The sequence below is a fragment of the Lipophrys pholis genome (genome assembly GCF_963383615.2).
Source record: "Lipophrys pholis genome assembly, chromosome: 15".
In the NCBI taxonomy this organism is placed as follows: Eukaryota; Metazoa; Chordata; class Actinopteri; order Blenniiformes; family Blenniidae; genus Lipophrys; species Lipophrys pholis.
In genome coordinates, this window is record NC_137642.1 from 6,973,557 (window position 1) to 6,978,024 (window position 4,468).

A 4,468-nucleotide genomic window follows, 5' to 3' on the forward strand; every position below is an offset into this window, starting at 1 on the left:
GAAAAAAAAAAAAAATGCACAGGAGCGTTCACATCAGTTCTTTTTGACTTTTTAGTTGATCGAGTAGACGACTGTTAAACAACCAGGAGCTAAGTTGTACAGTTTATCCACCTGAAATGAGAGTACTATGCAGAGGTGTACAAAAAGAAGCACGCGTGTCACTTCACACCCCCAATCAGCTTTCTTTTTTTCTTTCTTTTTTCTTTTTTAACCAACTACATTTCAGCAGTGTGTTAGACTTTATGAACTTACTTGGGGGGGGGGGGGGGAAATGACGATGCAGCGACTGCATTCGTACATGTTTTGTAATTCACGTTTTAAAAACAATACAGCGAAGCAGGGTGAGAGGTGAAATCGGTCGCAGCTCAAAGACGATGCATGTCGTGCAAACTCTCCGGATCACTTTTATCCTAAGCCGATATTTCTGTTGCATGCTACCGTTTTAACGTTTCCTCGGTTTGTCTCTCGTTTATCTACTCTCGTTGTTGTTGTTGTGTTTGCAGACTAGAAACAGATTTATTTTTCTATACGCTTTTAGACGTGTCCTGCTCCTCTTGTAACTGTGTTCCCAGACCAGTAGCAGACAAAATCCTCATTGGTGTTTGTTTTAAAAAAGTCTCTCTCTCAAAAAAAAAAACACAAAAAAAATCCACACTAAGCTTTTCTTTCTTCTAATTCTTCTTTTTTTTGTTTTAAGTGCCTGCTTTCTTTTATTTCAGCCCAACAAAGCCAAACTATTTCATCCCACCTTTACAGTCTGGTTTAATTGGTTTGAATTGTCTCTATTTATTCTGTGGATGACTTGAAAGAAATAAACACTGAAAATGTGCTCAGGTTTCACTCTGCTGCTTGTTGGTGTTGCGAGTGTGTGATGGCTGTGGTGGAACATGAGACGTTTCCCAGGCCCGGGAAGAACCAGAGAAAAAGAGGCTCAGCAACTTTTTAGACTCCCTCAAAGCGTCCTCTGCCCTCTTGTGGTTAAAAGGGAAAAGCTCACTGAGCTCTCCCAAGTTTTGACTTAAAATTTATCTTGTTTAAAGATTCCTGGACTCGTTTTTTTTTTTTTTTGTTTTGTTTTGTGATGTGGATTTAAAGTTCCAGGTGCGGTTTGATGTTTTAAACAGTCTCCACTCTGTTCTGTTTTACAGACCCGGACAAATCTTTTATAGAGTTTAAAAACAAAAAATTAAAAAAAAAGTTCAACTCTATGAAATGAACCAGGTCTGCCTTTGTGCATGTAGGTGTGGTGTTAAGGCTGAAAAGTACTTTCAAGAAAAGACAATTAGCTCATGTTTATTTAGTTTTGCATCAAGTTTGAACTTGATTTAAGCAGTTTAATGCAGTCATTGATAATTAGCGGCCCCATATTTTGTGGCCTGGAAGCCTATTTCCTGTAGATAATTCTTTTTTTAATTTTAATTTTTTTTATTATTACAGGTAATGGTACAATAGGGGTCATTTTAATCACATTTTCTCATTTTGAAAATTAATACACATGGAATGTTAATGGGTTTATATTAAACTATGAAATTCATGCACAATAATAAAAAACAGTCCTTTTCATTAAATACCTACCTTAATTCTCATAAATCTTTTATGATCGGTGTGCTCGGGTGGTGAGAATAACAATTTTGCAGGACTCAAAAGAATAAAAGTGGCTTGTCTCCCAGAGTCTGAAGAGTCGTGCTTTGGTCTCAGAAATCATTTTTCAGAAAACACTTAAATGTGAGTTACAGTTAACCTAAAATGAAAATAAAATTCAAGTAGCTCGATTTTCTTTTAGTGGCGCGCACAGCACTGCGGTCGACCACTCCTCACATTTCCTCTCCAGCACTGATAATAAACCCAGTCGTTCATCATCTCCTAATGAGGTACTACTTATACACACTCAACCTTTGGTGAGCGAGAATCCGTGCAGATTGATGTACGAAGGGTCTGGAAGAGAATCTGAATACTTGAATCCTCCTTAATCAGGCAGATAATAAGCATTGGGACATTCCAGGCTTCAGTCTTTAACTGCATCTGCAGACGCTTCACAGTTCGTGTCAAGTCACAGAAAGAGGAAAAAAGCATGATGTGTTGCTGGATTATGGCCTAAAGCAGCAGATTATATGTTTACATCTACTGGATCCTCTATGTATGGAGACTTCCGGCTCCTCATTGGACAATGCCAGACTTTGGTGTGGCTTCAGCTTAATGCTGGTCCTTGAGGAACTCCGGAGGCCTCAACGCAGACCTCAGCGGCGTCCATCTTGGGCTGTGTCCGCTTCCCTGGGCTGGAGAATGGGTGTTCCTCATGGATGAGGTTGTTTTTATCTCCAGACTTTCCCAAGGTTTCACGCCTACGTGAGGCCCGACGACGACGTGTGTCACATCCACCAACAGTGTGTGCCGTTAAAGATAAAAAATACTCTGTAAATATATGCTGTGGTCAATGGTTGTTTTTTTTGTTTGTTTTTTTTATTCCCTTAAAAATAAACCTACCCCCTCATTTAGCTCAGTGCTGTAAACCTATAGTCAATTCTGGATTATAGTCTGCAATGTAAAGCACTGTGAACAGAACGTACACTAAACAAGTCAAGTCGTTGCAGTTTTTTTTGGGGGGGTTCTAAAATAAAACGTTTTTCACTTCCTGATCTAAAGACCCGGAACCGTCGCCTTATGCCGCTTTATTCTCAAGGTCATGGAGCACTGGAGCCAATCCCAGCTGACTATATGAAGGCGGGATACACCCTGGACTGGCCACGAGTTCACAATTTAATATCGATAATCTGCTTCGAAACACCGAGAGTATCCAGCGATACCGCTCACAGTTCAGAACACTTTATATTGCACTTTTGAGCTCACAAACCACGAAAGACTCGCAAAATGTTCGAGTGTTCAATCGACTTTCATTATTTTTGAACAGTCACAGAACACGTTTTTTATGCTTCCCATGACCCAGTCTGCCATTAACCCCTTGTTGCCCCGCTCTCATTGCCTTCAGCAAACAGTGGCCTGTGTTACCCGGCACACCGCAGGATGCCGCCTCTCCTGAGAGTCACACGCGATGACTTCGAGAGTTCATCCACCGAAAGCCGTTAAAACAACCCTGCGTCCACAATTGATCACATTGTGTTGGAGGCGTTTTATGAAGCTGATTTACGGCCGCGGGGACTTATTGGACTCCTGCTCGCCACAGACGGCTAAATCACACAAGAGGTCTGCTGTTGTTGTGGCCAGCACTAAAGTGTGCTCTCTTTATAGTGGAAATGTGTGTCATTTCAACAAACAATCAATATTTAGGATTATTTTGTGGCATTTCTTTAAAAGAAAATCCATTGCGGAGTGGCACATTGAGTGCTCCTTGATTGATTTACTCTTAAAACCTGGCAGGCAGTGATTATAGGTAATTATTGATAATCAGAGCAGATGTTGTTTGGGTTCTTGCTGGCTGTGTGTGCGTGTGTATGCGTCTGTGTGTGCTCCCGCCTTATAATGAAGCAGATTAACAGAATTCACATTTAGCCTTTCAGTTAGAGTCAAATAGGTTGGTTATAGAGGCTGTTTTAACTCCTTCAAGGCCAACCTTTTCTTTCCCTCCACTGATTTTTCTAATTGGACTTAAGGCCCGTGTTGCGGTCCATAAGGGAGTAGTAAAAACAAAAGATAAAAAAAAATAAACCATAAGGAAGTAGGCCCACGGGGTGCGTGGAGGGCTGTGTAGCATGTAAAACATCTGGGCTGCATGGCTTCTGCAACCTACCACTAATTATTTTCTCTTTTCCGCACTTAATTTCTATGGAAGTAATTAAATCAGCTTTTATATGAATACAAGTGAAAGCTCTGGAATGATCCCTGAGGTTCACTGCTTTTCTAAAGGGACCTTGACCACGTCAACCCTCCTGAGAGAAGCAACAGGAAGGAGAACCTACTATTCTGGAGTATTTCCATGGAACTTTGTGCCACAGTGAAACAATTATAGCACCACTTTCATAAAACATAAAATAAAATACATATATGATTTTCTAGAGAAACAGAATATGCAGAGGAACTTAATGCAAAACTGAATGGTGTAGTTACAATAGAATACAAATACTTTATTAATCCCTGGGTAAATTCTGTATATAGCTCCACGCAGGAGTAGTTGAATTTCACCTCATTGTGAGAAGGTTCTGGAGTTTCCATGTTCTCCCTGTGTGTGCCTGGTTCCCCATAAGTACCCTGGTTTCCTCCAACAGCCCCAAAATTTGCATCGAAGTTTAACTGGTCATTCTATATACAACAAAAACTAAATAGATTTAAAAAAAAAAAAAAAGACCCAGTTTGACTTGCTTCTTGTTTACAAATAATTATGTCGTAGTAACGCTTCCTCAACAGTAAAACCATGTTTCTTGTCTGAGGATTTAAACATTCAGATTGAGTTTTTTTCTGGTAACTGGTAACTTTCTGAGTCCAGTCAATACACGTTTCCAACGTCAAGTTTCAG